The sequence below is a fragment of the Nicotiana attenuata genome, chromosome 3 (genome assembly GCF_001879085.1).
Source record: "Nicotiana attenuata strain UT chromosome 3, NIATTr2, whole genome shotgun sequence".
Classification (NCBI taxonomy): domain Eukaryota; kingdom Viridiplantae; phylum Streptophyta; class Magnoliopsida; order Solanales; family Solanaceae; genus Nicotiana; species Nicotiana attenuata.
The window spans coordinates 46,554,655-46,564,963 of NC_031991.1; positions in this window are offsets into that span (position 1 = coordinate 46,554,655).

Here is a 10,309-nt window from a genome sequence, read left to right on the forward strand (position 1 = left end):
ATATAATTTCAATGTCACTACCTCCGAGCTCGTAGCTGTTTTAAGGAGCATGGGAGATAAGGTACGGTGGCCGAAGGAGATGCGATCAAATCCAAACAAGCGCAATCCAGATCATTGGTGCGAATTTCATAATGATCACGGGCATAAGACTTCAGAATGTAGATTCTTACAAAGTGAAGTGGACCATCTATTGAAACAAGGTTATCTCACTGAGTTATTTAGCGAGAAAGGAAAGCAAGCCTACATGAAAAACAGGCAAGAGCCACCAAAATCCCCATCACCCAAGAGAACCGTGAATGTTATAAGTGGGGGAGAAGATATTTATGGAGTAACATACACAGCTTCAAATACACAATCACGCACGGGAAACGAGTGCGTCAAACCTTAGAGGATGAAAGTATCACTTTTAATGATGCAGACACAGAAGGAGTGATCACCCCTCACAACGACGCGCTGGTAATATCTTTACTTGTACATGATACTAATGTAAAAAGAGTTTTGATTGATCGAGGAAGTTCTGCAAACATCATCCTATTAAGAGTACTACGTGAAATGCAAGCGGAGGATAAGATGATTCTAAAGGCGCATACTCTAACAGGATTCGATAATTCCAGTGTTGTAACTAAAGGAGAGGTAATTCTAACAACTTTTGCAGAAGGTGTTGTGAAAGATACCAGATTTCAGGTAGTAGATATGGAGATGGCATATAATGTAATCATGGGGAGACCGTGGATTCATGATATGGACGCTGTCCCGTCAACTCTACATCAAGTAATGAAATTCCCATCACCATGGGGAATCTGTCAAATCCGAGGGGAACAACATACAGCTAGGAGTATTAATATGGTAACAGATACGAGTGCTGTAAATAAAGTTGAAGAAGACATAAACCAAACCACAACGGAACGAGGAAAGACAGATATAGACTTGAGACCTGATATGATTCAAGAGCCTGAAGAGAATGAAAACATCAAAACAACAATTGAGGAGCTCGAGCCTGTGATACTATTTGAACAATGGCCTGAACGAAAGGTTTATGTGGGAGCCAACTTAAGCTCGGATACGCGAGGTATGTTAATTGAATTCTTAAAAGCTAACGTGGATTGTTTTGCTTGGTCCCATGCTGATATGACAGGAATACTACCGGAAGTAATGACTCACAAACTAAATGAAGACCCATCTTGCATACCCGTTAAACAAAAGAAAAGAAAGCAAGGAGCTTTCAAAAACCAGGTGATTCAAGAGGAGGTCCAAAAGCTATTAAAAATTGGGTCAATTCGTGAGGTAAAGTATCCTGATTGGTTGGCTAATACGGTCGTCGTACCTAAGAAAAACGGTAAATGGCGGGTTTGTGTAGATTATACCGATCTTAACAAAGCCCGTCCAAAAGATTCCTTCCCTCTACCTCATATAGATCAGTTAATTGATGCAACTGCAGGGCATGAACTTTTAAGTTTCTTAGATGCATATTCGGGGTACAACCAAATAAAAATGGACCCCGGTGATGAAAACAAAACTTCTTTCATCACAGACAGGGGGACTTACTGTTACAAAATAATGCCCTTTGGTCTCAAGAATGCTGGAGCAACCTATCAAAGGTTGGTCACTAAAATGTTCCAAGAACATTTAGGAAAAACTATGGAGGTATATATAGACGATATGCTCGTCAAGACCCAACATTCTAATGATCATATTTCTCATTTATCTGTCACATTTGGAATTTTGCAAAAATTTAATATGAAACTCAACCCAGAAAAATGTGCATTTGGAGTTGCCTCAGGTAAATTTTTGGGTTTTCTTGTTTCTAACCGTGGCATTGAAGTGAATCCTTCTCAGATCAAAGCAATAGAAGAAATTCCTGATATCCTTACAAGTAAGAAAGAGGTTCAAAGATTAACAGGAATAATTGCGGCTTTGGGGAGGTTTATTTCCAAATCTTCGGAGAAGTGCTTTAAATTTTTCGCAGCACTCAAAAAACAAGATCATTTTGAATGGAACGAAGATTGTCAGCTGGCTCTCAGAAATTTGAAAGCTTATTTGTCAAACCCGCCGCTGCTAGCAAAACCGAAGGAGGGTGAAAAGTTGCTCATTTATTTGGCTGTATCAGAAGTTGCGGTAAGTGCTGTCTTAGTTCGAGAGGACCAAGGTAAACAATCTCCTATTTATTATGTAAGTGAATCTCTGTTAGATGCTGAAACACGATACCCGCAACTAGAAAAGTTAGCTTTGGCTTTGATCATGGCATCTAGAAAATTGAGACCTTATTTCCAATCCCATCCTATTGTCGTGGTTACTGCTTTTCCATTACGAAACATTTTGCATAAACATGAGTTATCAGGAAGGTTAGCAAAATGGGCCATAGAGTTAAGCGAATATGAAATCAGTTACCAATCTAGAACTGCAATAAAATCTCAAGTATTAGCCGATTTCATAGCTGATTTTAGTCAGGGAATGCATTCAGAAGCAGAAAAAGAGTTACAAGTTTTTAATGGTGCAAATCCGGGGACTTGGATTTTATTTGCTAGTTTTTAATGGTGCAAATCCGGGGACTTGGATTTTATTCGCTGATGGTTCTTCTAATGTAAAAGGTGCAGGCCTAGGGATAGTTCTCGTACCTCCTACAGGTGAAACTATTAGACAAGCTATAAAATGTCATTCTATGACTAACAATGAAGCAGAGTATGAGGCTGTAATTGCAGGTTTAGAACTGCCACGCGAACTTGGCATAACCCAGATTATAATCAAGAGCGATTCTCAACTTGTGGTTAATCAAATACTAGGGACTTTTACAGCCAGGGAAACTCGAATGCAAGAATATCTGGAAAAAGTACGGGAATTAATAACACAATTCCAAACCTGGAAGGTAATGCAGATCCCAAGAGACGAGAATGCAGAAGCAGATGCATTATCTAATCTCGCGTCTGCAGCAGACGTGGCAAATGATACAAATACTTCAATCGTACATCTGTTTCATTCCGTCCTCGAACCTGATAAGAATGAGGTAAATTTTAATCATTTAACATGGGATTGGAGAAATGAAATTATTGCTTTTTTACAGCATGGTACCGTACCTATCGACAAAGCAAAAGCTCATGCACTTCGCAAAAAAGCTGCCCGTTATTATTTACATCAAGGGAATCTTTATCGAAAGATGTTTGGTGGCCCATTAGCAAGGTGTCTCGGACCTTCTCAAACAGAATATGTGATGAGGGAAGTACATGAAGGACATTGCGGAAATCACGCTGGTGGGAGGTCGCTGGTGAAAACATTGATTCGAGCAGGATATTATTGGCCCAAGATGGAAGAAGAAGCTAATGATTTCGTGTCTAAATGTGATAAATGTCAAAGATACGGCAATAATATACATAGACCAGCTGAGTTATTCCATCCTGTCATTGCCCCGTGGCCCTTTATGAAATGGGGAATGGATATTGTAGGTCCTTTACCACTAGCAAAAGGTCAGGTAAAATTTCTACTTGTGCTTACAGATTACTTCACTAAGTGGGTAGAAGCAGAAGCTTTTAAACAGGTGCGGGAGAAAGAAGTTAAAGACTTCATTTGGAGAAACATAATATGCCGTTTTGGAGTACCAAGGGAAATCGTCTGTGATAATGGACCACAATTCATAGGGGCCCAAATCACAGAATTTTTCGAAAGTTGGCAGATTAAAAGAATAACTTCTACACCATATCATCCAGTGGGAAATGGACAAGCTGAGTCCACGAATAAGGTTATCGTTAACAACTTGAAGAAAAGATTGCAAGATTCGAAAGGTAATTGGCCTGAAATATTACTTGGAGTATTATGGGCTTATCGTACAACGACAAAAACAAGCACGGGAGAAACCCCATTTTCAATGGTTTATGGTGCGGAGGCTTTGATTCCGGTAGAGATAGGAGAACCAAGCACACGGTACGTTCAAGCATCGGAGGAATCAAATGATGTAGAGATGCGGGTGAATCTTGATTTGTTAGAAGGAAGAAGAGAAACTGCACTAATAAGAATGGCGGCACAAAAGCAAGTAATTGAACGATACTATAACAGGAAAGCACGCCTCAAATTCTTCAAAATTGGGGACTTCGTGCTTAAAAAGGTGTTCCAATCTACAAAGGCTGCTAATTCAGGAAAGCTGAGTCCAACATGGGAAGGACCCTACAGAGTTCGTGGCATTGCAGGAAAAGGAGCATACGAGTTGGAGACAATGGATGGCAAGCTATTACCCTCACATTGGAATGCTGTCCATCTAAAAAGATACTATTTTTGAAAAAAGTATCCACGGTCAGGTATCTCTATGTTAAAATTCATTTTTTAATTATTAACAATTTTACTAACGATTTTAGATGCTAGGCAAAAACCCTAACTCGTGCCAAATGATGAGTCACGACCTGTACGGCAAAAGGGAATAGTCTTAAATTCCCAGCCCAGGGTTACAATTAATCTGATGGCAAAATACACGGGTTAGGCAGTCTTCATCTCTAATCGAACCTCCGAGTCCCGCAAATTTTTCCGTTTCAGGAAAAGGACCAAGTTAAGAGGAAAAACAAGTGCTTGAGGCTTCATATTTCACAGCTCAAACACTTGGGGACTGTACAATAAACACAGAACGGATACGTGCGAAAAATAGATGCGTAAATCAAGAGACAAGTGTCGAGCAGAGGTTATGGAATCCAAGCATAAGCATACATCATAGTATTCTTTACCATGGGAACAATAGAGTCGCCTCTCAAACCCTTCCTAAAGATGGGGTCGGGACTATGTACTAAAAGAAAAACCTCGTATCTATTGTTCTTCTTTTATATAAATCTGTTACAAGGAAAACAATTGCGAGAAAGTTATAGATGTACTTTAATACATGTAAACGTTTGTTCAAGTTCATAAATAAAAACTTGTCGAAGTTGTAGCATACAAAACATGTGTATTCCTATTTCTTTTATCGTATTATAACACCATTATGAAGTTGAGACGTCTTCTTCATTAAGTGTCTATAAAATAAAAGGGCCCTCTTTTATAAACCTCATGTTGATATTCCATGAGAAGAATCATAAAGCATTTTCAAAGGATAAAAATGCTAAACTATTCTATAAGTCCTAAATAAGTAAAAAGGCAAGAATAGAATATAAAGAAGTACTCATAAAACTTCTTAACATAAAAGACTGAGGAAAAACTTAGTCACCAAAATGTTTGTCTTACAAGTGTCCCATAATGGTAACTAGGAACTTCATCAAAAGATTCCTTCAAAATTGCCAAAGGATAACATTAACAATCATTAAAAGTTGTAACATCACTTTCTAAAGCAATAACAGGTGTGATCACAATTTCTGAAGAAGCAGCAATAGGAGCGGTTTCAGCTGAGCTTGAAGTGATAACATCAATAAGGGAAGAAATAGTCACAGGAACTTCGATTCCCATAGACTGTACCATAGAAGTTTCAACCTCGGAAGCTGGAGTTATAACTTCAAGTACCTCAGTAACTGCTTCAGAGTTCAAAAACTCTTCTGTTCCATGAGCTTCGAGTGCTGGAGAAGGGGTGTCAATAGTTCCAAGGGCTGGAGAAGGAGTATCAGCAGGTTGTTGACCTTTTTCGATAGTGTCTATGACTTTGGCCAACTCAGATTGCAAGTCAAAGTTTTCTTGTGTAGCCTCCATCAAAGCATCACGTCGAGAATTTAGAAAAGCCCAACTCACGTCTATGTTGAAATTTTCTTCAAGAGCATTATATTCCTTCTCCAAAGCCTTATATTCCTTTTCCCACATAGCAAGGTCATTTTTCATTATTTGGTGCTCGGCTAAGTGAGAATCTAAGGAAGCTTCAAGAGAGGCATGGGAACTTTCCAAGGCACGAATTTTGTCAGAAGAAATCCTTAAGTCATTTTGAGCATGAGTTAAGTTTTGAGCTAACTCCTTTGCGTATTCTTCTTTCTTCTCCATGAGTGCCTTAAGTTCTTTAATCCCATCATTGGCTTTAGATAGAGAGCATTCCAGAAGTTCTTTATCCCTTTTAATCTGACCCCAAGAAGCATTCACAATTCCCAACTCAGAAGTTAAGCCACGATTTTGTTGCTCCAAGTGAGCCTTGCTCTCCTGCAACTCCTCTACAGTCACTTGGGCACTTTCAAATTGTTCTTTCCAGTTTGCTGCCTCAAATAAGGCATCCTCAGCTATTTTCTTAGCTTCAGATAGAGCCTTTGTAGACTCTCGCTCATTTTTCTCCAATGTAGAGATTCGTCCCATCAGCTCAGTCCCAATAAGATTAGCCTATGGTTATAAAGCATAGAAGTGAGAACTTAGAAAGAAAAAGAAGGAAAGCATTTAAGGTTAAGAAAATTACCTTCAAAGTTGAATGAACTGTGTCATTCATCAAAGTGTAACAACTATGGCTTTGCATCTTATTTTTTTCGATTTCTCCAATAAGAGGTTCGAGCCAAGTATCAGCTCTCCCAGATTTTCTTAAGAGGCTTTGATTAGCAGGGATTTCGAGTGTGACACTCCTCATAGTCATGCTTCTATTGCTAGAACTTACTTCTACATGTGGGGCAGATGAAGATGGAACAGCGGAAGGGGGAGTAGTAGAAAAGGTAAACACCACAGGAGTCGTGGGAGTTGAAGCAGGAACGGTAGAAGTAGACATAGGAATGGATGTAGGAGCAGTCAAAACTGGTGAAAAAACAGAAGTAGTCAATGCTGACAAGGAAACACTTACGGTTGGTAAAGGAATGGAGGAAGTAGGTGCGAATGAAAAAAGAGGAACTTCATCAAAAACAGGTCCGAGCTCGCCACTCTCAAAACCACTATCAAAGAGATGCTGAGTTGATTCATTCGTGTCTCTTGGCACGGTGTCCTCATCTGAAGGAATCAAAACAGGCTCGGTGGTCGAAGTTTGAGCAGGAGTATCTTCAATTTCATCATCATTAATGACTCGTCTCCTAATTCGTGGCCTGGCTATTAACAAGGTACCTCCCTCTTCCTCATTCTTAGAACCTTCTCCTATAGCTTTCCTTTTTTGAAGCAAGGTTCGAGCCTTGTCCAAGTCCAGTGCAGCATTACCAGACATGCGAATGGCCGTAACAACATCAGCTGTCATTCCTTTGTTACCAAATCCTGATTAAAAGAAGGATACACAATCAACATTAAGGAAAAAATACTTAATGTGCAAAAAGAAAAGTGTGTAAAAAAGGCGATACCATGTGTTTTAACTTTCCAGCCATGTAAGGCAGAAATTGATTTCCAAGTTCTTTGCTCCTTAGGAGCAATCTTCAAAATTGAATCTACCCAACCACGAAAGTTGGGAACAGGTTCCACATCTCCCATGGTTGCTACAAAAAACCAAAAAGAGACGAAGTCAGAAAAAGAATCGAAATTCTCAAAAATAGGTACGGTCAAAAAAAAAAAACTTACGTGCAAAATTCCACTTCTCAGGGAAGGGAATATTTGTTTCACCAAGTAAATCCACCGTACGCACAGCAACGTAACGGGCATACCATCCACGATCATTGTCATCTTCTATGCTTACCAAAACCTTCTTGCTTCTCGCAGTTAAGGTAAAAACTCCATGACGTATTAAATTAGGATGGTATAAATGGATAAGGTGAGAAAAGGTGAAATCAACAGTGGCTTTGGTAGAAAGATATCTCAAACAAGCCACTGCTCTCCATACTAAAGGACCAACTTGGGCCAAACAAATATTAAAGAAACGGCAAAAATCGAGGATGATTGGGTCAATTGGGGGATTAAAACCCAAAGTAAAAGGGTAAGTATAAACAAAAGAGTACCCAATCCTAAAAGAAGAAATTCTTTGATTTATGGAAGGAATTGACATTCGAAGACTATTTTTCCAGTTACAATCTCCTCTGATGGTAGGGATTGTAAGTTCGGTCACTAATGTAGGATAAGTATCAGTTTTTTCTAAACCAGCAACTTGCTTTTGAAGAGATTGTCTATCACTTACAAAAGATAAATCATTTGGTACGATTTCATCAACTAAAGGTTCTCGAGAAGAATCAGGAATTTCTTTACCTTTAGAAGAAGGAGTTTTCAGAATAGAACTCCTAGAAGAAGAACCAGAAGAGCCGCCTCGAGTAGATTCTAACCCTGTACGAAGTCTGCCTCCTCTGTCTCTTCTATGTCTAACAGGAGCATTGGGAAATTTGTCTAAAATTGGAACTCTTTTAGGGTTAGGGTTTGGAGACGCCATTGTTGGGCAAAGATGAATCGAAGGAGAGCAAAAGTAAGGAAGGAAAATGTTTGCTAAAGATTTATGGAGAAGAAGATAAAGGAAGAAAAGGTTAAGTATGTATATGATGGCAACCGTCAAACTTAGAAGAGTAATGATGGAAAGTCTATAATAAAGGCAACTATCACTTCGTGAATAGTGGGAGTAACGAAGCCTTGAAAAAGGGTGCAAAATAGCAGAATCAATCAAAAGGTGACACGTGGACAGAATATTAAATGGAAAAGACAATTGAGACGTCAATATTGTCATACGCATTGATTGTGGCAAAAATTCCTTTTTTATGAAGATCCACTTCCCAATTATTTAATTGATAAATAAATGAAAAGTGGGGGGACTATCTGTATTGGGGAAAAAAAAAGAGTTGAATTTATATTGAAGATGACGTGGCGCGACACGTGGACTGGACAAATGGTCAAAGCGTAACAATTGAGAAAAAGGTACAGGAGATGACAGGTACGGGAAGAGGAAGTGAAATAGGCACGAGAAGCAGTTTAGACACGAATCTCGTACCAATTCAAGTCATTTAAAGCCAGTGGGTCGAAAGGCATTGAAGACATGGATCTGAAGACAAAAAGGAGTCCAAATTTAGTATTAAATACCTGATACGTTACAAAATTGGTATTTAATAGGAATGATTGTGTAACGGCTCATTTAATGTCATTTATTGTCCATAATTGTCTCATTAAAGCTTAGGTTTCATTCCTTTACCTAGAATCAACTATAAAAGGAGGAAGTTGTATTGGGAAAAAGGCATCATGGACATCATACTGAAATAAAAACTTGTTTACTGCTTTATTATTATTCTCAGAAAGCCTATTATTATTTTTTGGTCTCTTGATTATCAGTAACCCGATTTTTCATCTCAAATTCTAGCTTTATCCAAAGTATTATTTCTTTGGTGAAACAGTTTTACAGATCTTGCTTAAGTTTCACCGGTTCTGTTCATACTTCTTTTGTGCCCTCTTCAACTTCAATTTTGTACTTCTGTATTTGTTTCTCCTTCTTTTGCTCTTTCAATTTTTTAACCCACATGCAAATTTCAGTCCATTGATGATACTGTTTAGGTATTAAGCCTAATTAAAAGAAAGAAAATTTTAGGTATTTGTTCATGGGTTGATTAAAAGAAAGAAAATTTTAGGTATTCATTGGTTCTGTTGCGATTTTACATTCAGATTTTGAGAGAAACACAGACGAATTGTAACTAAATGGAGAAAATTTAGACGGAAACCAAGTGAAGGCCAAGAAGCAACATAATAGATATGAATTTCAGCACTTTTTCGAGGGAGGACTGTTTTTTTGTTTATTTTTTGAATCCCTTTGGTAAAAATTCTGCTTCCGCTGCTTCTGGTCATTCTAATTTTTTAGTAGCATATATTTAGTAGCTCCTCTTAAGCATGTTGATTGTGGGTGGACGATAAATAAACACCATTAGGATCAATTTTCAAAAGATCCCCTTCTGCGAGCAATTGATGAGGCAAGTTTGTCGTAGCCATTTTGCAATTAAATGAGTGAACCCTTTCTCTCATTTATAACCTCACTTTTTACTACACTTTTTTAGTTTGCCATCTTTTGGTTCATTTTTTGTAAAGAAGTAGTCTTTGAGTGATTGCTTGTTTTTCTTTTTCCAATTTTCCATTTGCTCTTTGCATGTTCATATGTACTGTTTCAAATATTTTCTTTTCTTTTCTAATAGCGAAAACACTTATGTGCCATCCTTACATTTTTTAGGGCCAAATATTCTCCATAAAAGCTGAAGTTGCGCTACAAAATGAGAAGCAACGATTCTGTATCCTAGCTTGTTCAGACTGCAAACAACACTTCACAAGAACTGTCTCGCGGAGAAAATTTTACAGCACTAATTGCCGCCGATCTACCCATCTTGTTCCCAGGTAAAAATGGAAGAATATTCTTCTACATAACTGTTTACATATTTTAATATTATATGTTATCCATCCATTTAACTAAGCATTTATTCTATTTTACAATGGATGCCAATTCGAGGTCACTGTCACAGGCCAAAGCGGTTCTACAATAGCAACTATTTCTGATGAGCATGCGGAAGACATATTACTTCTCACT